At 35.1% G+C, this 25,276-nt stretch overlaps 1 protein-coding gene across 3 annotated transcripts in view; it reads left to right on the top strand.

Annotated features, from left to right (window-relative positions):
- Positions 1-25,276, top strand: part of LOC123524545 (eyes absent homolog 1-like) — a 178,896-nt gene that overhangs the window by 16,172 nt on the left and 137,448 nt on the right. Inside the window, exon 1 of one of the 3 annotated variants that reach the window (XM_053538735.1) lies at positions 6,237-6,324. The exons of 1 other annotated variant lie outside the window; for it this stretch is intronic. The gene's annotated coding sequence lies outside the window, so the exon portion shown is untranslated. Of the gene's footprint in view, positions 1-6,236; positions 6,325-11,271; positions 11,451-25,276 lie in introns of those variants that run through there. One more of the 3 variants, XM_053538734.1, reaches the window with a different exon arrangement.

The raw sequence follows: 25,276 nt of genomic DNA, 5'->3' as shown, positions 1-25,276 counted from the left end.
CTTGAATTACCCAAAATCAGCCTTTTTACTCTTCAGAGGTATATTTGTAGTGAGTAAACAGTATATTAAGACAGACTTACTATTTAGATGATTAGGCAGTTGTTGGAGACATGCGATTTTCTCAAAAGCAGCTCTAGTTTTGTTTTTTTTAGAAAAAGGCTTGTGGCAATTTTGTTTTTGCTGTTTCATATTATTTTTCACAGAAAGCTTGGATTTTTTCATCCAGAATACCACCCCAACCCCCACCTTTTCTTTACCCCATTCTTATATTTTTCATATAGTTAAATTGTACTTGTCTTGTTGATGGATATTTGAGGCAACCTGTCACTACAGTTCCTGTTTGTGGCTGGCCTGCTTTCAGAGTGTTCCACTGGTTGTGTTTGCTGTTCTCTTACAGGAAGTCTACCCTTACCTTTTAGATTTTTATATGTAAGTTTGTTTTTAGTCCACTTGAACCAAAGGTTCAGGTGAGGTATTGGTATAGGTGGATGGTCTGGCATCCATATACCATCATCTGGGTCCATTGTCAACAGTTAACATAAACGTTATTTCCTCAGAAACTACTGGTCAGAATTACATTTGTACATCAAACCCGGTCAGTAGGTTACTGGCAAGGTCCTCAAAGGTGTTGATATGGCTCCAATTGACCTTTTTAGTGGCTATTTTAAAACCATTAACAGGGCTTTCGGTAGGTTCTGAAACTCAAGAGTCATTGACTCTTCAGCCTAAATTTTCAAGGGTCAAAATCAAATTTTCAAGACTTAAGATCAGCTTTCAGAGGTCAAGCTATACAGTCATAAATTTAATGCAACTCCACAAACTTGATCTAAAACAAATACATTAGTCTTCATACAAGTCTACAAGAAAACAAAACACGTAAATATATTTTATGTACTTTAATGAATAAAAAATCATGCAAGTGTACTTTGAACTTTCCATAAAGACTAAGTCATATATACATTTACTTCTTATTTCATAAATAAACTCCATTCATGTATAACAGCTAATGATTCCATCAAGTACTAAAATACGATGACTTAAAAAACTAATGAGCATTAATTATCAAGTCTAAACACATATTGTCAGAAATCTATGTCGTAATTATATAGATATACTCCTTTCATGTATAACAGCTAATGATTCCATCAAGCACTAAAATACAATGACTTAAAAAAACTAATGAGCATTATCAAGTCTAAACACATATTGTCAGAAATCTATGTTGTAATTATATAAATACAAAATGTATACCGGTATAGCGATAACAGCACAACACAGTCTGAATGTTTTGTTGTGTAAATTTATGACACTAGCAACTAAGTTATACATGTACATTTCACTTTCTTCTTTCTGTTTTTGTCATTCCATTGAAACGTTAAACAATGTCTTTGGCAGGGAAGTTGGTTTGGAGGGAATTACCTTCTTCAGTTATAAGGATAAGTTTGGCAACCTTATCATGTTTAAGTCGTGCTTTTGTCTTAAGGCAATTTTGTGTGAAGAAGCCCCTTTCACACGCAACACTAGTGAGAGGTGCTGTCAGTACATCCTTAGCAAGTACAACAAAGTCAGGGAAACACTCGCTATACTCTGTAATTACAGTCTGACATACAGTTGCTAATGATTGTCCTCTCATATTTTTCACAGTCATTTTGAACTGCATGTAGTCCTGGCGCATTCCCTGTGGGTCGATAAGTCCATCATATCCCTCGATTGGCCCAAGCCAGTCAATGATTTGTTCAAGATCGTCATCTCCATAACTGATAATGGCGGAGGTGGCTACAGGCAGCTTGCTTCGATTAAGAATTCGATTTGCAAGGGTAAGCTTAGCCATGGATTCTTCTGCAAACCGTGTGTCTATATTGTCTACAAGTCTGGCCAAGTAAGTGTCAGAACTTGACTGAAAGCCCATGCATATCTGGGGAATGTCCATCACTTTAACATCCAAGTATTTGCCTTCTGTCAGTGATTCAAAGGCATTTTTTAAGCACGCTCCATTTTTCACTTTGAAGCTTTCAAATGTGGCCTTCATGGAGGTTACATTTACAGTCACTGTTTCAATGTTCAACTTATCCCGTTGGAATAGTTTACACAGCTTGTTCACACACTGGAGCACATCAATCAGGAATGCTGTTCTTAGAATAAATCAAAAGAGACAACCAGTGGAAACTGGCTGGTTCCTTAAGGGTAACGTGAGTATCACCTTTATCGTCATTTAGCACATTCTGCATTTCTCTCAAGGCATTGTATCGAATAGCTGAGTTTTTGAAATACTGATACACTGGTGATAATCAGAAAAGGATTCTTCAACTTCATTACAGGCCTGGCCGGCACTCAAGGCCAGTCTATGGGTGACACAGTGTACCTGAACTAGTCTAGGATTAACTTTCCGTAACAGTGCACCAACACCACCTTTACGTCCTGTCATTATACTAGCACCGTCACTAGTCATGGACACCAGTCTCATCATATAAAGTCTATCTTAGCACACTGATCTGTGATAGCCTCTACTAATGTCCCAGCTTTACCCTTCCTAACACTGACACAGTCCACAAAGTGAATCACAGTGTCTGATGTATTTGTCTTAAAGTACTTGAAATAAATGTTCAGTTTCTTGTGAATAGTGATGTCAGTAGTTTCTTCAATAATCACCCCAACAAAATCACTAGACAGAATGTCGTTTTTCACCATGTCCTGAATGTGATCACTGATAGCATCAATCATTTGATCCCTGGAGTCAGCACCGGTGTAGATGGTAGCCTTATCTTGAAGAGCTGCACACCCATTTCCCGCTGAAGTTCAATGAGTTTATTGTGGGTACTCGGGGGAAGGTTGTTCTTTGCCACAAAGAACGCTGTTCTGATCTGGGCTTCCTGAAAATAAAAAATACATATTATTACGTGTGTGCTTCACTGATGCATATTTTCAATAAAATTTAAAAAATAAGTTCAGGCATACCCCAAGGCTCAGTTCTAGGTCATGCCATATTCAGACAAAAATAAATCTTGTATTTTTTAAAATCTATATACACAGTTGTTAATTATAATGTTTCTTTATAATGAATAATGATAGGTGTACCCCAAGGTTCAGTTATAGGTCATGGAATATTCATATTAGTTAATAATTATTGTAGAATATTTTAATAACTGAAATTCTACCAATTTTGAAAATCTTTCTAGAAGGTGTACCCCAGGTACAGTAGTTCTTTATATATTTTTAAACTGTTTATGTGATTGTTAAAATGTCTACTCATCTACTATACAAACCTTTGATGCAGAACTTTCTGAAGTCTGTCTAGATTCTTGTTTCTCAATAACGTCCTTAGTTGTTTGTTTGGAATGTTTGAGTAATCTAGCATTGGCTAATTCTAGGTGGCAAGGATTCTTATTTGCATGACGATCAAGTGCATTCTTTTGTAAGTTTGAACTACCACTGTTTGCGTAAGGATTGTTCTTTTTTGCTTCACGACACCCAAGTACAATACAACAACGTATCTCCATTTGTTTCTTTCATTTCTAACCATGCATTATTCACTAAGCCATTCAGTTCAGAATTTGCGTTAAATTTTAGACTTGGGTGTTTCAGCATCACTAACATCATTCTTAGAATGTTTGGTTGGCGTACCACACACACTGTCATTATCACTGTCATTAGATCATTTCTGACCACGTATAAATCCTAGATCAAATAGTTTTCTTTGAGCCATAGTGTCACAAAATACTCATGTAAAGTTCATAGCACAAAATTGCCACTTTTTCAAAGCATAAATCATGTCTGAACATTTTCGAGAACTAAATAAAAGTGAGTCTAATTTTTGCGTTCGGATAATTGCGGTACGAAAATGTGCTTATAATAACAATCAGATATGAGTAAAATTAATGTATTGAAATCGGAAAAAATGGAAAGATCAGAAGTGTTGTCCACTTGATTTCTCCTAATTATCGAACCAACAGACCTTTCATTATTGTCACCTACCTTTTGTTGTACCCCTTCAGTACGCCGCTAATTAACAAGTGATGCAAACAAGATAATAGGCTGCTCTTCTGTGCTTTGTTTATCAATTAACTTTTACACATTGATCAATAAACACCTTTGATAATGATGGTACTACATGTAGTTACAAACCGCGAGATGACCACGTGGCAGTCAGTGCGTGGCGTGATTGACATCTGTCAGTAGCTAATTAATATACGATGCTCCGCCTACTGCCATACTTCCACTTGTGGCAGCGAACAATATTAAAATTTACAAGGATTTTGATTGACAAGGGGCAGAACTTCCAAACTTGGGACGCATCAAAGAAAATTTCTAGGGGTCAAGCAGACGCATGGAGCATTTTTAGTGCGGGTCAAATACGAGTCTTTCCCTATTTTAGTGGGTCAAAACCCGGAACCTTTGGTCAACCAAACGCCCTGCCTTTAACCCTTACATTGCTAAATTTCTAAATAAAATGGACTGGTCCATTCAATTTTGGCAGTACCATTTATTAGTGGAAGGGGTGTTCACTGAAAATTTACTGACTGAATAGCGAAAAGTGCAGACCCCTATTGAATAACATGAAGAGAGAACCTTCCAGATCAAGTTTGATGAAGATCAAGCAGTTCATGAGAAGAAGTCACTTACAGGTATTTCTATTTTTAGTTCCAATGACCCCTAAAGGGGACCAATGTCCCCCCTTGAGCAAATTTGGGAGTGGACCTTATAAATGATGCTACATACCAGGTTTGATGGCAATCTATCATGTGCTTCATGAGAAGAGGTCATTTAACCTTTGCTGGCAGCAAGTGATTCCGCCTTTGTGACCAGTGCAGACTAAGATCAGCCTGCACCTTTTAGGGGCCACTGGAGCTAAATGTTGAAGTACCTTTTAAAAACTTCTTCTCACGAACCACTTGGTGTATCTTCATCAAGCTTTGTCTTTAAGGTACTCTCCCAAATTTGTTCAGATGTTGCCTCATTTAAGTTAAAGCTAGAAATATGTTTAAACGACTTCTCATGAACTGCTTCTCTGATCCTCATTAGAGCATGATAAGTAGTAGAAGTTCCTCTCACATTTTTGTTCAAATGAGGATACTAGGCCTCTTTTATGGTCTGCTGGAGCTAATAATGGTGATATCTTTAAACAACTTCTTTTCATGAACTTCTTGATGGATCTTCATCAAACTTGGTCTGTCTGTAGCATCATTATGAGGTCTTCTCCAGGTTTTGTTCAAATGGGTGCACTTGATCCCTTTTAGGGGTTGCTAGAGCTTAAAATAGAAAAACCTTTTAGTGACTTCTGCTTATGAACTGCTTGATGGATCTCATGAAACTTGGTCTGTAGCATCATTGTAAGATTCTTTCCCAAATTTGTTTTTATGGTGGCACTTAACCCCATTTAGGGACCACTAGTTTATACTAAACACATTTGGTACCGTTTATGATTAAGAAAGTCAGGTGAATGAATTGAATCTACTATGGCCCGTCTTGTAAAGTAACTAAAGTGCACGATAATTTGAATCACTGTAAAACAGGATATGGCCATGTGCTTGTATTTTTGCAACTTCATGTAGAACATTGTTTTTTTAAGGTTTGAAAGTTAATAAGTATACCATTCCCTCCTATCGGTGTAAGTAACATCCAATACTGGAAATAAATTAAATGCCACAGAAAAAAAATTAATGTACTTTTAAGTCTTATGATAATCAAAACCTGCAGCATGCTGCAGACGTTCAAGGTTGTTTTATCTTTCTTCACGCTTTTGGCTATCATATTTGCAAAAAATTCTATGACAGCACATCTGCTTCCGAGCTTTCTTTAAAACATCTTTTTCATTCACTTCTTTTTTCAGCTACGATGCTAGGGTAAATCTATCTTGACAAATGACAGAATTCTAGGTTCAGAACATCTAACTGTACATTTTTGTCGTTCAAAATGACCTTGTGAAACTTTCTCTGTGTTGAATTTTCAATAAGTTTTTTTTCTTCTTTTATACGATATTTTACCAGGATTTGAGGGCTTTGTCGATTGATGCATTATTTTTCAAACAAAAACATTGCCAATTAGACTTTCCTTGCTCTACACTGAGTAGAAAGAAAGTTTTTGTGTTCATTCAGCTCTGTATTTATTTATTGGGAATTGCCATATAATATGAAGTGTCACTCACGAGAAAATTAAACGCTACATGATCTTTTATAGTATAATGATTATTTTCGACAAAAATCACGACAAAATTAACTATAGCAAGGCAAGGACTAGTCCATTGCTTGTGGAATTAATGAGGTAGTATTTACTTGTATTAAGTGTGCCGGAAAAAGTAAAATGAGCTGCGGAGTATGAAGATTTTAAGTAAGTTTGACATTTAATATATCATTGTTTAATAGGAAAGTTTCAATTAAATGTTCACAAACCCAGTTAGCTTCGTTTTGTATACAAATGAAGCACAAGGCTGTTGGGTATTGTTGTGAAAAGTTTGATCTTCAGGCATAATGAAGGCCTATACAACAGAGTTACACCCATGCAGTCCTTGTGCATTGGTCGGAGGTTTCAAGAGACTATGCAATAGTCTTAACAACTTTAAACTTAATTTAAACTTCCTCGAAAAGGCGATGCATAAAATGTTGCATTTTTAAAAGTTAAATGTTTAGATTGTACTTTTTTTTTCTCAATGATTTTGTTTAAAAGTTTGAAAACCTTTCAAGGCCTTGATTGTTATGGCTTGTGAGAAAATATTTATTTTGTATTGATACAATGCGGCTTGTGTTAGATCAGACCTTGTCACAGATATTCTGAATTTTAATTTACGTTTAATTGACCAAAATTGTACGGCTATTGTATAAAGTCGCATGGGGATATTTTCGCAAACAGGAAACAGGTATGCATATAATGGCGACAGTCATTTTAATGCTTTAGATTTTATCATAATAAAGATGACGTTCAAATTGTTAGTAAGCGAAAATCTAAATATTTTACCATAATATTATCAATGAATATGGATTTTTAAACTTCACCAAGAAATCCATATTTAATATATCAACATGTGAAAGAATTAGTTTTAAAAAATTCTTTTTTCTGCATGCAAATTAAAATAAAAAATCAAGCTTGTTTGATTTTGAAAATCGCAAGTAATTTTAAGCACAAATCCAGTATTACCTATATTTTTAAAGATGTTTTAGTTTTACATTATATTTTGTTTGAGCCTTCTAGATTTTTAGCTTGACTTGACAATGTATATGAGCCATGCCATGAGAAAACCAACATAGTGGGTGTGCGACCAGCATGGATCCAGACCAGCCTGCGCATCCGTGCAGTCTGGTCAGGTTCCATGCTGTTCGCTTTTAAAGCCTATTGGAATTGGAGAAACTGTTAGCGAACAGCATGGATCCTGACCAGACTGCGCGGATGCGCAGGCTGGTCTGGATCCATGCTGGTCACAAAGCCACTATGTTGGTTTTCCCATGGCGTGGCTCATATGTTCAAAGAGCTATCCTACTCACATCTGCTTCGTCCACTTCCAGATTTCAGGCTAATATTTTGACGACCTTTGATACTAGTTAGTACATTAGTAGATTTCTATCAAACTTGAAACATTTGTCCCACATCATCATGGGCATTATATATGACAAGGTAGATGTCTCTGGTGACTCTTTCTCTGTTATTACTAAATGGATTTGCTTCAAACTTAAAGGGTTGTTTCTTATCATCACCTACATCATATAAGACAAGGTCCATCACTCGGAAATCAATAATTTGTTAATTATAACCCCCCTTTACTTACAATTTGCATCAATCTGTTGTTTCATATCCCAAAATTGAAATCATATAGGGTGCTTTCCATAACTCTGACACCAATATTTCATGAGTTATTCCCCCTTTTTAGCTCGACTTTTCGAAGAAAAAGTAGAGCTATTGCACTTGGCGTTGGCGTCGGCGTCGCCCTTGGTTAAAGTTTTTGATAAAGTCAAATATCTCTGTTACTATCAAAGCTATTGGCTTGAAACTTAAAATAGTTATTTACTATCAAAGTCTACACCAGGAGAAACGATCTCCATAACTCTATTTGAATTTTGACAGAATTATGCCCCTTTTTAACTTAGAATTTTTGGTTAAAGTTTTTGATAAAGTCAAATTCTCTGTTACTATCAAAGCTATTGACTTGAAACTTAAAATACTTATTTACCATCAAAGTCTACACCAGAAGAAACAATCCCCATAATTCTGATTTGAATTTTGACAGAATTATGCCCCTTTTTAACTTAGAATTTTTGGTTAAAGTTTTTGATAAAGTCAAATATCTCTGTTACTATTAAAGCTTTTGATTTGAAACTCAAAATGGTTATATACAATCAAAGTCTGCACCAAGAGACACAATTCCCATAACTCTGGTTTGAATTTTGACAGAATTATGCCCCTTTTTAACATAGAATTTTTGGTTAAAGTTTTTGATAAAGTCAAATATCTCTGTTACTATCAAAGCTTTTGACTTGAAACTTAAAATACTTATTTACCATCAAAGTCTACACCAGGAGAAACAATATCCATAACTCTGATTTGAATTTTGACAGAATTATGCCCCTTTTTAACTTAGAATTTTTTGTTAAAAGTCAAATATCTCTTGTTACTGTTAAAGCTTTTGACTTGAAACTCAAAATAGTTAGTCTACACCAGGAGACACAATTCCCATAACTCTGATTTGAATTTTGACAGAGTTATGTCCCTTTTTTAACTTAGAATTTTTTTTACTGGCAAAGCTCTAATTCAGAGTCAAGCACTGAGAAAAGTCGAGCGCGCTGTCTTACGGACAGCTCTTGTTAATTAGAATTGAAACTTCCTTATCTATTATACTTGTTATATAATGTATATTAGTCCAATCATCACTCACATCATATAAAAGGTGACACCAAAATTAATTGTCCTTTTAACATACATTTTTGTGCCCCATGTCACTATCAGACATGGAAATATAATCAGGCCGACAATTCTTGCTTTTTATGTTTGCAAAAATTGGAATGTGCAGATCAAAAGTTTCTGATTAAAAAGAATTAAAGGGAAAGGAAGCTGTACTGTTTGATCGACCTTATCTGTAACTGATTTTTTCTTGAATTGTGGCTCTGTTATGCAAAATTCAGATCATTCTATGAGTATCAGAGGGTCGAATTTTTTTTATATGTATATGTATTTTATATGTATTGTCAAATTTTTGCAAAATTAGGATTTTAAAATAATGCTAATAGAATAGGAATTTTACCAATCTTTGCATGAAAATGTTGTTTTTTTGCGAAGATATATTGCAAGTTTTTTTAACAATGCTTTGCCAAATGAAATCAAATCTGAATTTGAAAAAAAATGTTTAAAAAAAATGACTGAAATTAAATTGGAAAATCATCATGATTGTTTTTTTTATGATACGAATGAAATACTATTCAGGATATTTTTAGAAAATTTTAAAGTTCCTTTTAGAATCTACCTCCCACAGAGTTTTTTAGATTGATGTGTAATATCAAAATTTAAGAAAAAAAATCAGAAAAAAAACTTGTCTAATACAAGATAGGTGGATCAAACAGTTTTACAAGTAACCTGCATTTATAAATAACTTTTTTCATTCATTGATAATTGTGAAGTCTGACAATATTATGTTTGAAGGTTTAGAACATGAGGGACAAAGGAGGCAGCCATTTTAAGGGCTTGTAACTACTATCATAAATAATGAACTGAAATAATAATTTAAATACACCTGTAAATGGAAAAATGAATTTATTTACTTATGTTTTAGGTGCACAATAATTGCTATTTTCTTGATGAAAAATTTTAGTAAGTAAATTTTAAATAGTCACTACTACCCCGACAGTTTGTTCTTTATAACCATTGAAACCAAAATGTCTGGCAAATTGTTGTTAACTCAGTTTTGAAACTTGTACAATGTCACAGAATTTAAATGTATATATACATTGTACATACAGTAGTTTAAGGTAGTGTAGTGAAAAATATCACAAAGGAATTGGATTTATTATGGAAGAGTTATGACCCTTATACAGAACAGGGTGATTTAGAAAATTCTTAGAATTGGCCGCATACAACAAAACTTCAAAGTTGAAGTTGCATGTTTTATGAAGACAGATATCCCAGAATATTGTAATATTAAAATAAAAATGTGTTCATTGCTAGCATTGTATGCTAATAAATTATGTCCAGAAGAAAGTCACAGGTGCAATCAGGTCTTCATCATCTCTGGTGAATCAACAGTATTGATTGTGTATTTCTGTTCCTGGAAATCTGATGTGGCATATTGTGTTGCATCCCTGCTTATAGGTGATATTTTGGCACTACTGTGTCTGCAGGAGCTATTTTTAGTAACATGTTAACTGAGCCTGTCTCACTACTCATGTTGCCAGACTTTTGATATGTGAGTAATATGTGAAAGTTGTATATACCTGTGTATTTTAACTTGCTGGATTGCAAGACTGTATATGTACGTTAGGCAACCGTGCATGCTTCAGCCCCATTTCTGTTTATTTTATAAGAATTTTATAGTACAGTGAAAAAGTTGTCCAAACATTTATTTTCAACATAGAAAATACAAAAAAAATCATTTATGCTATTGAATGATGTTTTAAAAATATCGAGCGTAAATCCAGAGCTCTCCAAAAACAGCCATAAAGATAGTTCCTTCGTTTCTTGTAAAATTTCCCAACTTTATACTAAATTGAGTGTCAAACAGTCTGACACATTTTGAGATCAGTTGGAATTCTTTCCAAACTGTTGTCATAAAATTCCATAATTAACTTTTTTAATCGTACAGAAGTAAGCGTTTTTTTTTTTTATTTGAGAAGTTTTTATTTATAATGCAATCATGTACATATTAAGGTATTGAACCTGTTGATGAAACTATGTGATATTTGTGACATGCACGTAGGGGTTGGATATCAGTGATCGTGTCAAAAGTGTTTTGTAAAATAATTACATATAATTTCTGATTTCCTTCTATACTTTAATGTCCTTAAATAATTAAATGAATTAATTAGTTTGAACAAAAATTACCTTTTGTGCGTTTCCGGTATCATTACGAGTTATAGCAATGTTACAGTATCGTCATTTTTATCAAACAACTTTTGACAACATTTATTTCTATTTCAAATGTATTTATTCCACTTTTTTCATACAAATAATAATATTTTTTGTTGTGTTAGGGCAATTCAATCATCCTGTGTGTGTGTAAACTGATATTCTTCCACCTGACTATAAATGACTTCTCACAAGGTATATACGTTACTGCAGACGAAAAACCCTTCAGTGTAGAAAATCTACTCTAGTTTACCTACAGGGTAACAGTATCTCTAACAGAACTCAATGACAAAATCAGAGTTGCTATATTTCTAATTTGAACTTCCTGTTAAATGTTGAAATTCTTTAAAAGATTGGAATAACGGACTTGGGATATATTATTGTGTAGAAATTCAAAAGAACACGAATAGCAGGTAAAGTACACATGTAACTGTACACCTTCTTGTTATGAATTTTGAAACCTTTCCACCATTTTGGTATGAGCTGCCAAATTACAATATGGCTGCCACTGTTTACGGTAGCAGATTTCTGCTACAGAAATCAGTGGTGGATCTCTTATTTGAGATTAAACATTGAAATGAGAAAATAAAGTAGATGAATACTAAAAAATGTTTTTATTCTTTTTTCTGCTGTATAATATACTATAATGCTACTTTTGGAGAATGTAATAAATCTCGGGTGGGCATGTGTTAGTAAAGCTGGGCATGTGTTTGTTTTGAAAAATAAAGTATGGCGCATGGATTTATTCTACATTTTCTTTTATTGTAATGAAATATCTTTTATTAATTTTGGAATCAGAAGAGCTACTGACAGTCTTGGAACACAGTCTGTGCCAGGATATTTATACACATATTTTTGAATCACAATTCACCCTGTTTTTTAGATACATGTACGTTTTTGTTACCAAAAGGTATCGAAGAATTTGACATTGATTTTTAAATAGTGAAAGAATTTGGTTTATTGAAAACACAAAATATCGAGAAAGCTCATTTGGCAGTGAGAAGGGGGGACTTTCATCTAGTTTGCCTCGCACTAACTTGTTTTAGTGTTGCTAGTATTTTATCTGACCATGTAACAAATCTGCCAGGCTTACCCAGTGGCAGATTGGCATTTTTTGTCAACTTTAACAATGGTCAGTAGACACTTATGCTACACTTGTAAACTATATTGTTCAATCATATTTTCTTTTGTACCACTCCTATGAAATTACTGTATATATACAAGCCAGACATAATGAAGAATTCTACACCCTAATATGAGGTTTAAACAGATTGGTCACTGTTTAAATTCCATTCAGGGTCTTAGTTTATTTTGTAATAAAAAAAAAAGTAATTTTAAGGTCAAGATCACAGATAGCTATATTTAAGAGAAAAAATTCCAGTGTGATCATTATAAAGGTGTTTTAACAGTTTATAACTTTGGTTAGTATTGACTTACTGTCACCAAACTTTGTAGATAACATTTAGCTTATATATCAAGAATTGGCTTTGGGTTATTTTTGGTATCACTGAACATTAGTAAAAATAGAAAAATGCTCAATATTTTTTGTTTAGGTAACCTATTGTCAGCAAACTTGGTGCGTAAATAGCTTTTGGAGATCCCTTGGGTCATGGTCACTGTTACTAAAGAAAGGAAAATGGTTTCTGCTTAGGAAATGAGTTGATTTAATTAATCTGCATACTTTGACAGTTCCACCCTGGTGCAGTGTTGGTCTGTTGTATCTTTTGCAATGTTAAAAGGATGGAATGTGGTTCAAATCCTGGTCCAGGCCATACTGTAACAAGATCCACAGGGCCAAGGTCACTGTTACTAATAATAGAAAAAAAACAGTCTCCCCTCAGTAATGACTTAGAAGTGACCAATTACAATGAAACTTGGTGTGTAGGTTGCTTGAATGAAAACAAAGTTTGGGATTGCATATAGGGTCACACTGTTAATAACAAATGACATAAGTCAGGAATGATGAATGACAATGAGTCAAATTTATGCTTGCTGTATCTGTACTTCTGAATAGCATGATTTGATGCAGTCAGATATGTATTAATAGAACATTAACCATTCTTTAAATGGCGTAATGCAAAGTTTGAAAACCTGGTTACCTTAGGAGAAGACAGTTCCTATGGCATTTTGGCATGGAGAAGATTGAAACTTAATCTAAAAACTGGCTATGTGCAAGAAAAGGTGATGTTATAACACCCTAAGAACCTTCGAGTTAGTCACCTTAGGAGAAATTTTAATACTTTGTGAAGAGTGTGTTACACCAGTGTTAAGGCCAGTATTGACCATTGAAACTGGACCCTTCTGTGAAAGTTCATACATATATCTGTGATGCTGCAAAAATTGTCAAATACAGTGAAAGACTTATTAACATTACAGTTTTCACAGCTGATTCCACCAAGTTTCAGTTTTAGCAAAAATACAAAGGAATTTTTAAATACTTAAATCGAAAGAAGTTGTGTTTATAGATTTACTTTGCTTTTTTTTGTTCTATAATTATCCTGTTTTTCTTGGTAAGACAGGTGTCAGTTGACAATTTGTTGCTACATGCGCCTACAAGGAACCTTAATAACGATTCTATGAAAAATTAATGAACGACAGAAGGCAAAGAGGTTTACTAATTGCAAAGAATTCAAGTTATTTTAATGCCTCACCATTGAGATGGTGAGTGGAGCACACAATATAATGTTAATGACTATGCATCGAAGCATCCATTTGATGTACGTGTTTGGAAAATCAGGGTTTTTTCTAGCTAATTTGGGAACATAACCTATACCCCCAAAATTGGGAATTTTGATGCGTAAATGTTCCAAATTGGGAAATATTTAGTCCCATAGGATATAGCAAGGATGTGTTTTAGCACTTTCCCATACACTTGTTTCACATTGTACAACCTCTTTAACATACTTCCATTACAAAATTGTCCACAATTTGGTCAATGTTTGTGCAATTTTGATGAAATTTTTTTCAGAATGTAGATTGGGAATTTTTGCACTCATTTTGGGAAAAATACATACTTTTTGGCATAGGGAATATAGCCGAATAACGGCTATAAAAACGGCCGGAAAAAAACCCTGAAAATTGTGTTCATCTCAAATAAGTTGGCATGCATGACCACCTTAACAAGGCAAGTGTATGGCATGCAAGACCACTAGCACAAAGGTGAAGGTCAAACAAAGAGGTTACGGATTTCAGGGGCTTAATTTGTTTAACAATTGAAGTACAAGGTGGAATTTGCAAAGTAGAGGGGGATCTGAAGGTCCTCCCACTTAGATCTTTATTTGTTACAGGTAAAAGTAGCCGAGGCCTGAGTCTGCTGAGACCACTATACTAGGGTGAAATCCCTGCCCCCAAGCCCTTGACAAAACCCCTTGAGGAAATCCCTGGGATTTACAGTATTTTTTCATGGCTAGTCTATAACTTTACATGTGTTGATGGATATTCAAAGGATATTCAAATAACTTGGCACAAACATTCTTGGCAGCTAGAAGATGTGTTAATTGCAAGACCCTGACCTCTAACTCAAGGCAAAGGTCACACTTACTGGTCAAAGATTTTATGTCCCTTTTCTTATTTAGTGTGTTACTTTAATATGCATGTACAGCCACCCCATAACTTTGGTATGCCCAGGTGGATATTCAAATAGTTTAGTAAAACATTCACCATAATAAACAAGATGGCATGTGCAGGAGTCAGATCCATACCTAAATGGTCATGGTCAAATCCAAGGTCAGGAGGTATTTAAAGCCTTTTTATCAAGTCTATAATTTCTTTATACCATAGAAAAGATAGATTTTCATATAACTTGGCATAGATAGGTTTTCATATAACTTGGCATGGGCCTCCATGGTCGAGTGAATAAGGTCGATGACTTTGACAGAACGTTTAGACTGAATCACTTGCCCTTCATTGATATGGGTTCGAGCCTCACTTGGGGCATTGAATTCTTCATGTGAGGAAGCCATCCAGCTGGCTTACGGAAGGACTATGGTTCTACCAAGGTGTCCACTCGTGATGAAATAATGCAGGGAGGGGCACCTGGGGTCTTCCTCCACCATCAAAGCTGGAAAGTCGCCATGTGACCTAAAATTGTGTCGGTGCGACATTAAACCCAACAAAATAAATAAATATAACTTGGCATGGATAGCTTTTCATATAACTTGGCATATACATTCACAATAACAAGATGACTTCATAGATAGATTTTCATATAACTTGGCATAGATAGATTTTCATATAACTTGGCACATACATTCACAATAACAAGGTGACTTCTTAGATAGATTTTCATATAACTTGGCATATACATTCACAATAACAAGATGACTTCATAGATAGATTTTCATATAACTTGGCATAGATAGATTTTCATATAACTTGACATGGATAGATTTTCATATAACTAGGCATATGCATTCACAATAACAAAATGACTTCATAGATAGATTTTCATATAACTTGGCATAGATAGATTTTCATATAACTTAGCATATACATTAACAATAACAAGATGACTTCATAGATAGATTTTCATATAACTTGGTATAGATAGATTTTCATATATCTTAGCATATACATTCACAATAACAAGATGACTTCATAGATAGATTTTCATATAACTTGACACATACATTCACAATAACAAGGCGACTTCTTAGATAGATTTTCATATAACTTGGCATATACATTCACAATAACAAGATGACTTTTCTTATGGATTACCAAACGGTCACAGTGAGGGTTCAGTCTAAACGTTCTGTCAAAGTGAACATGTTCTGTCAAAGATATCACACTGTTCTATGTACTATAAAAATATGAAGTACTGATGAGCATAGAGAAAGATTTTCATGTAAAAAAGTAAGTGATTTATAGCCTTTCTGTATATATTTATTTTTTTGCTAGCCAATTATTTATGTCTCCATTGATATAAAAAAGAAGAGTAACTTTTCTATAACGATGAAATTTCTAACAATATAGATTTTATGAGTGTAATAAAGCAAGTCATAAATGACAATAATAGATTCCGTTCAGCTTAAGATGACTTTAGCTGATGAAAAAAGATAAACGGTTAATACCGAAGGAAGTTTTACATATTTTAGCTATGTAATTACCATAGTGAATTTCCTCCACATACGCTCTTCATAGAATTAATATAATGTAACAACAACAACAACAACTGAATAAGGTGTTTGATTTCTTCTGTTTTCTTTCTTTTTATGATGAAAATAGTCAAGGTGATTATTCGGTCCTTTTCCAGAGAGCAAAAGGGAGGAAGATTTCATTTTTCGGTCAGTAATCCTTTATGGTGACTAAGCAGAAAGAAGATATGAAATGTTTCAGGCAGTGATCCTTTTTAGCTTGACTATTCGAAGAATAAGTAGAGCTATCCTACTCACCACGGCGTCGGCGTCGGCGTCACACCTTGGGTTAAGTTTTTCGTACCAGTCCACATTTTGACAAAGTCTTTTGAGATAAAGCTTTGAAACTTTCAACACTTGTTTACCATCATCATGGCCAGTTATAGGCAAGAGCACATAACTCAGTCAAGGATTTTGGCTGAATTATGGCCCCTTTTGACTTAGAAATCATGGTTAAGTTTTTCGTACCAGTTCATATTTTGACAAAGTCTTTTGAGATAAAGCTTTGAAACTTTCAATATTTGTTTACCATCACCATGTCCAGTTATAGGCAAGAGCACATAACTCCATCAAGGATTTTTGCTGAATTATGGCCCTTTTTGGCTTAGAAATCTGGGTTAATATTTCATACCAGTTCATATTTTGACAGTCTTTTGAGATAAAGCTTTGAAACTTTCAACACCTTTTTACCATCACCATGTCCAGTTATAGGCAAGAGTACATAACTCCATCAAGGATTTTGGCTGAATTATGGCCCATTTTGACTTAGAAATCTTTGTTAAGTTTTTCGTACCAGTTCATATTTTTGCAAAGTCTTTGACATATGGCTTTGAAACTTTCAGTCACTTGTTTATATCACATGTCCATTATAGGAAAGAGACATAACTCCATCAGATTTTGGCTGAATTATGGCCCTTTTTGATTTGAAATTGGTTCATTTTCGTACAAGTTCCATATTTTGACAAAGTCTATTTGAATAGCTTTGAAACTTTCAACACCTGTTTACATATGATTCCATTATAGGCAAGAGTACATAACTATAATTTGACTGAATTATGGCCCTTTTGACTTTAGAAATTTTGTTAAGTTTTTTCGTACCAGTTCATATTTTTTGTAAAGTGTTTGACATATGGCTTTGAAACTTTTATCACTTGTTTAGTATAATAGTCTCTATCTGTAGGAAAGAGAACATAACTCTGTCATCTATTTTGGCTGAATTATGGTCCTTTTTGGATTTTGAAATTGGTTCTGTTTTCATACAAGTCCATGTTTTGTCAAAACTATTTGACATATGGCTTTTAAACTTTGAACACTTGTTTATCATTATGATTTCCATCTGTAGGCAAGAGTACATAACTATTTTGACTGAATTATGGCCCTTTTTGGACTTTGAAATTGGCTCATATATTGCCATTTAGTGCAAGACTTATCGAAATCAAAGTAATACAGGAACATTGTTTGTCTAATCTATTTATTCCTTTTGTCTGAATATCCGTGGAAATATTTTGACCCCATTCTTCAATCAATTCTTCGAATAGTCGAGCGCGCTGTCATCAGACAGCTCTTGTTTCAAGGTGATTTTCTAGGAAGATTCATATAATTTTCAGTCAGTTATCCCCTTTTCAAGGTGATTATTTTGGTGTTTTAAAGATGACTAAGCATAAAGAGGATATGAAATTTTCAGTCAATGATCTTTTTTTTCATGGTAATTATTTTAGTGCTTTTCCATTATATTAATATTATTATGTATATCTGTTATAGTGAAAAATCCATAATTTAGTTTTGTTGACAAACAATATCGGTCAATATCTACAGTGAAAAAGGTCATACTAGTAAATTATCTTAAACATGCAAGCACTCAGGGATTGGAATATATGTTTTGTTTGTTTGTTTGTTTTTGGTTTAGCGCGATTTTTCAACCCTTTTAATCAGTGGGAAGTTAATCTAACCAGTGTTCCTGGATTCTGTACCAGTAGTAACCTGTTCTTCGCAAGCAACTTCCATTTTCACGGTGGAAGATGAACATTTCAGACACAATGTCTTTCATCACATTGTCAGCGAGGGAGAACATACGCCTCACCTGGGATTCGAACTCACAGCTCTATGATCCATAGATCTGTGCTCTCCCTGTTGAGCCAAGCAGGCAGACTAGGATTGGAATATAAGATAATGGGATAAAATCGTATTGTTATGTTTCATCAATAGTAACACATGTAACAAAGTAAAGGAATTTTGTAAAATGCAGTGTTTTGTGAAATTAACTTTTTATTAGACAGAAATATTTGTGTTAACATTAATTACGCCAGTGATTTTTCATTCAGGTGCGTTATACATTCGACTGATTTTGTTTTCTGTTCTTTATGTCTTTCAAAGCGTTTCATTGGCTAAACTGAAAAGGTTAAAAACAACTCAAAATGATAATTACTATGACTGGTATAGTGAATGTTATCAGTACAGTCGCTTTAACTGTCTGTCTTTTGTAGTATCGACCTGGGCTGGCGAAATTTAGGTGGTCAAAAAAACCCTTTTCAACTTAATACTTTTATATTTCAACATTGTTCATGCCCTCATCTTTTGTCACATTGGCACTGCCATCACGGGTTGTCTGGTGCATTGAAAATTGCGCATAAGTTGTTAAAGAAACACAAAACAAATTTTGCCAGCCCACTTAGCTCAATAGAGAGAGCACAGATCTACGGATCGCGTGGTAACGAGTTCGATCTCCGAACAGAGCATAATATTGTTCTCCATGGTGACTTGATAAAATACATTGTGTCAGAAATCATTTATCCTCCACCTCTGATTCATGTGGGGAAGTTGGCAGTTACTTTTGGAGAACAGTTTGTACTGGTACAGAATCCAGGAACACTGGTTAGACTGCCCGCAGATACATAACTGAAATACTGTTGTAAAACGGCGTTAAAGCCACCCCAAAAAGAAGAAAAAAATATCTTTGTACCTTGGCTTCCTAACCACAATTAACTCTGCAAACAAGGAGCTGCAGCTTTAAACCTTACTCATCAGAAGTTAGCATTGGCGACTCAGTTGGCTAGGTTTTTATGTGTAACCACTAGTGGGAATCCTGAACTGGATTGAATCTTCACATACTTGTTCTCTGAATTTCTAAAATATGCTGAATTCCGTTACGGTGCCCCATTATTATCGCATTAGCTGTACGCTCGATAGTCAAAAGATTCTGGTAAGTGCCGTTTTAAATAGACGCTGTCTGTAAACAGTTGCTGTCTTGGTAAATTGCAGGGCAAGTACAAATTTTAGCAGGATGAGTGAAAATTCTTAGCAGCTCCTCCTGCAGGGCGTGTTCCTTTCAAACAATTTGTTGAGCCCTGGAACAGATGAATTACACAGATCGACCTTAGTGTTGGTGTAGTTGATGGTTAAATGAGTGGTATCAGTAAATGTTTGTGTGAATTTCAAGTATAGATCTAGCTCTTGTAGACATCTCTGTGTTGTTGGACTGGTTATGCTTCTTTGAACACATTGAATTCAAAAGCGGAAATTAAGAAATTCCATTTAAAAGACATCTACATAGATTCTCACCAAACTTTATTTTTATTATCATTCAAAAAAGCTGTGTCAGCTTTAGAGCTATCATTAAAAAGTGATGCCAGTATCATTTTAAGGTTATGGAATAAATCATTAAGACATAGAAATATTTGGTAAACAGACAACATCTTTACCAAGAATCTACCTGTCCATTACATGTTCTACCATACTGTAAGACTGGGTACTTAAAATATTCTCAGGGGCCTCCGTGGCCGAGTGGTTAGAGTCGTTGACTTCAAACCATTTGCCCCTCATCGATGTGGGTTCGAAACCTCATTTGGGGCGTAGAATTCTTCACGTGAGGAAGCCATCCAGCTGGCTTACGGAAGGTCGGTGGTTCTACCCAGGTGCCCGCTCGTGATGGCATAGTGCACGGAGGGGCACCTGGGGTCTTCCTCCACCATTAAAGCTGGAAAGTCGCCATATGACCTAAAATTGTGTCGGTGCGACGTTAAACCCAACAAAATAAAATAAAATATTCTCAAAAAGTTATCCCCCTTTAAAAATGAATGCCATTTGTAAAGAAATAAAAACAAACAGTTGTTCCACCTAGTTGCACTGGGACATTATTGCAAATGCATCAAAAGGAAGATATGCAACAGTTCTTTGAAAATGTGGATTTTTAAAGGCCTTGAACTGTCGAAAGTGTGGCCCTTTATGTAGTCCTTTTCTGGAATTCCATTTATATTTTAGTAAATTGACAGTCGTAATATACATGTTTATATGCTGTTCAATTTTCTTGTAAAACAGCCCTTTCTATGATTTGGTGTTTGAATTTTTATGCCCCCAGCATCTACTGATGCGGGAGGCATATAGTGATTGTCCTGTCCGTCCGTTCGTCCATCCGTACGAGGTTAACCAAATGGGACCATTTTGTCTAGTATCAATATCCCTTACTAGAATGAATTGATACTAATGCAGATGTAACCTGTGACCATTCCTCATCGTCAGACATCACCTGACTTCAGTTTGACTTTGACCTCATTTTGGACTTAGGTTGCTTTATATGGGCCATCTCTTGGTTAGCCAAATGGGACCGTTTCCCTTAGCATCAATACCCCTTACAAGAATGAATTGATACTAATACAGATGTAAACTGTGACCATTCCTCATCTTCAAATATCACCTGACCTCAGTTTGACCTTGACCTCGTTTTGGACTTAGGTGCAAAATCTATCGACAAGGATGCCACTGGGGGCATCAAGCGTTTATTGAACGCAGCTCCTTGTTTTTCTCAATTTTAGAGTATGGAAATACAACAAAATGTTAAGGTGGCTGGGTAACCATATTTATTGTTTTTTGTTTTTTTTTCGTACCCAAGTATGTGTTAGTATGATACGAAAAGCGGGGAAGCTGCCACAAACCAAGATCAATATGTTACGAATTCAGTGATTGGTTGCAGGAACAAGTGACCTGTGACGTAAGCTGCACAATGCGGAAATATTGGAAGTTTTCCGATTGTTTGTCTATTATTAAAATGGGGGTGTACAGCAATATGAATATAACTATAAAACGTAAGTCTGTACGATAAACTGACAACTCAATTTTGACGTTTACATTATTCATGATTGAGTTTACATTTATCCATTGTAGTAATTGTTAAAAAGATTTAAGGTATAGGTCCATGTTTCGGAGAAAAAAGTTCGAACGTCATCAAATTAAAGATAGAAAGCATTGTTTTACATGAAAATTTAACAGCATATAAAACATTTATATTATTCTACAAAACCATTGTCAATTTACTCATATATGTATTGAATTCTGGAAAGGGACTGCATGAAGGGGCCACACTTCTGGACAGTTCAGCGCCTTTAAAAACTCACCATTTTTTAAAAGCTGTTACATGTCTTCGTTTTGATGCATTTGCAACATCGTGCGAGTGTTTAAACTTTACATAGCTAGGTAAAACATCGTTTTTGACAATTGTTTACATTTATTTCTTTACAAATGGCATTCTTATTTAAAGGGGGACAACTCATTTAAAATATTTTAAGTATCCAACTCTGTGGGACAGAACAGTAAAACATGTATTGGACAGATAAGTTGTGTGTCAAGATACTGTTCATTTACTAAAAAATTCTGTTGTTTTGTGATATACTGCTAAACCTTAACGGACAGTGAAATTTGTTAGAGAACACCCCCCTAAAAGGATGTAACCTGCCAAAAGGTGTCTCAAAAGACATTTTGCCGCCAATTTTTGGTTGGTTCTATTATTGTTGTAGGGGTGTTATTAAAACAAGTTAAGGAAGTAGCTCCACAAGGTATATTAAACCAATTTTTTTTTCACAATACCACTGTAACTTGTCCAGTTATGTAGACTATGCCAAAAACAGTCAAGCCTTTCCTTTTTAAAAGGATCTTTATTTCTGGCCTAATTTTACTGTGGCAACAATTTTAAAGATACTGTAGAAGAGGCATATTTAGGAAGTGCATGGAGAGGTTGAACACAGTCTCTGCTTTATACATAACATTTAACAGATCAGATTATATATCCTTTCTCATCATTAGATTGTTTTTCCCCATTATTATCCACTGCAGTGACACCTGTTATGAGTGAAATCAGAGAAGCAGTATGATTTTAATGAGTATCAGATAGCAAGGAAAAATATCATTTACTACAAATACAGACCTGAAAAGCTGAAGTTAAGTCTTCTCCTTTGAAATTGATGTCTGAAGATTAAAATAAAATTTGGTTTATAGAAAAAGAACAGTGATATTTTTTACTCAACTGATTATTAAATGTAAATTACTATCCTAACTGAATTATGGTTATTGTGGCAACCTAAAGGAAAATCTTCGACAAACCAATGAAGATGATCAAGAACAAGGTGATTTTAACCAAATTAGATAAGCTTTCACAGAAAATGGTCACTTAGTGACCACACCCTACACTAAAGTAGGTAACGGTTACTTGATTTTTATCTTGATTGTTCGAAGAATAGTCTGAGCTATTCTACTCGCCCTGGCGTTGGCGTTGGCGTCGGCGTCACAACTTGGTTAAAGTTTTGTATGCTAGTATGTATAGATATAATTTAAAGGCATTAGCTTTGAAACTTTGCACCTAGGATAATTAAACTTGATAGGGAGGTTGGTTGTAACCAGCAGATGACCCCTATTGATTTTGTGGTCAGTAGGTCAAAGGTCAAGGTCACAGCAACCCGGAACAGTTTTATGTTTTCCGGATTATAACTCAAGAACTCTTGGGTCTAAGATCATGAAAGTTGATAAGGAGGTTGGTCATGACCAGCAGATGACCCCTATTGATTTTTGGGTCTCTAGGTCAAAGGTCAATGTCAAAGTGACCTGGAACAGTAAACCGTTCCCGAAGGATAACTTGAGAATGCTTGGGCCTAGGATCACGAAACTTGATAGGGAGGACCAGCAGATGACACCTTTTGATTTTGAGGTCAGTAAGTCAAAGGTTAAGGTCAAAGTGACCCAGAACAGTTAAACCATTTCAAGATGATAACTTGAGAATGCTTGGGCTTAGGATCACGAAACTTAATGGGGAGGTTGATCATGACCAGCAGATTACCCCTCTTGATTCTGAGGTCAGTAGGTCAAAGGTCAAGGTCACTTGGACCCAGAATATTAGAACGTTTATGCACATTGACCAAATAATTTCTGTTCCTTGTGCAATTACTGAATGCATCAAGGGGGGCATTTCGTGTTCTACCAGCTCTTGTTTAACTAGTATCTCAGCAACCATTTGTGGGAATGGATTGAAACTTTACAAACTTGTTTCATGTGATGAACTGATATGCATAACAGAAGTTCAGTAACTACATTTTGCATTTTTAGCTCACCTGAGCACGAAGTGCTCAAGGTGAGCTTTTGTGATCGCCCTGTGTCCGTCATCGTCCGTCCGTCCATCGTCCGTCGTCAACAATTTGACTGTTAACACTCTAGAGGTCACAATTTTGACCCAATCTTAATGAAACTTGGTCAGAATGTTACCCTCAATACAATCTTGGACGAGTTCGATATCGGATCATCTGGGGTCAAAAACTAGGTCACCAGTTCAAATCAAAGGAAAAGCTTGTTAACACTCTAGAGGTCACAATTTTGGACCAATCTTAATGAAACTTGGTCAGAATGTTACCCTCAATAAAATCTTGGATGAGTTTGATATTGGGTCATCTGGGTCAAAAACTAGGTCACTAGGTCAAATCAAAGGAAAAGCTTGTCAAATCAAAGGAAAAGCTTGTTAACACTCTAGAGGTCACAATTTTGACCCAATCTTAATGAAACTTGGCCAGAATGTTGCCCTCAGTAAAATCTTGGATGAGTTCGATATTGGGTCATCTAGGGCCAAAAACAAGGTCACCGGGTCAGATCAAAGGAAAAGCTTGTTAACACTCTAGAGGTCACAATTTTAACCCAATCTTAATGAAACTTGGTCAGAATGTTACCCTCAGTAAAATCTTGGACAAGTTTGATTTTGGGTCATCCGGGATTAAAAACTAGGTCACCAGGTCAAATCAAAGGAAAAGCTTGTTAACACTCTAGAGGTCACAATTTTGGCCCAATCTTAATGAAACTTGGTCAGAAAGTTACCCTGAATAAAATCTTGGATGAATTTGATATTGGGTCATCTGGGGTCAAAAACTAGGTCACCAGGTCAAATCAAAGGAAAAGCTTTTTAACACTGTAGAGGCCACATTTATGACTGTATCTTCATGAAACTTGGTAAGAATGTTAATCTTGATGATCTCAAAGTCCAGTTTGAATCTGGGTCACATAGGGTGAAAAACTAGGTCACCAGGTCAAATCAAAGGAAAAGCTAGTTAGCACTCTAGAGGTCACATTTATGACCGTATCTTAATGAAACTTGGTCAGAATGTTAATCTTGATGATCTATAGGTCAGGTTCAAATCTGGGTCAGATGGAATAAAAAACTAGGTCACCAGGTCAAATCAAAGGAAAAGCTTGTTAACACTCTAGAGGCAACATTTATGACTGTATCTTCATGAAACTTAGTCAGAATGTTAATCTTGATGATCTTTAGGCCAAGTTTGAATCTGGGTCATGTGGGGTCAAAAACTATGTCACTGGCTCAAATCAAAGAAAAAGTTAGTTAACACTTTAGAGGCCACATTTATGACCATATCTTAATGAAACTATCTTGATGATCTTTAGGTCAATAGGTCAGGTGAGCGATACAGGGCCTTCATGGCCCTCTTGTTACATAGTTGCACCCCTTTTGAGCTCACCCTGTTGAAAGTTACCAGAGCAGGGTTCTAGCCAGGATTTTGTTATAGCCAGGCTCTGCTGAATTATAGCCATGTACACTTTTTAGCAGTTTATGGCAATAATCGGTTGAGATGTCACAGAGCTCCAGATAAGCTTTTGGTGCAATTTTATATTTATCCATAACTTTTTGTCTCAATTGGGTATTGGAAATCTGAATTGGGTAAAAATAATATTATTACCAAGGCTTTTCAAAAGTAATTGGGTATTTGCTAAAACCAATTGGGTATTTCACCAATCTCGCACAAACAATATTTTTTTTCTTGTGGCTAAATTGTACTGGATGAAAC

Source organism: Mercenaria mercenaria, chromosome 3, assembly GCF_021730395.1.
Source record: "Mercenaria mercenaria strain notata chromosome 3, MADL_Memer_1, whole genome shotgun sequence".
NCBI classification, from domain to species: Eukaryota; Metazoa; Mollusca; class Bivalvia; order Venerida; family Veneridae; genus Mercenaria; species Mercenaria mercenaria.
The sequence above is the reverse complement of the archived record's forward strand: the minus strand, read 5'-3'. Positions and strand labels throughout refer to the sequence as shown.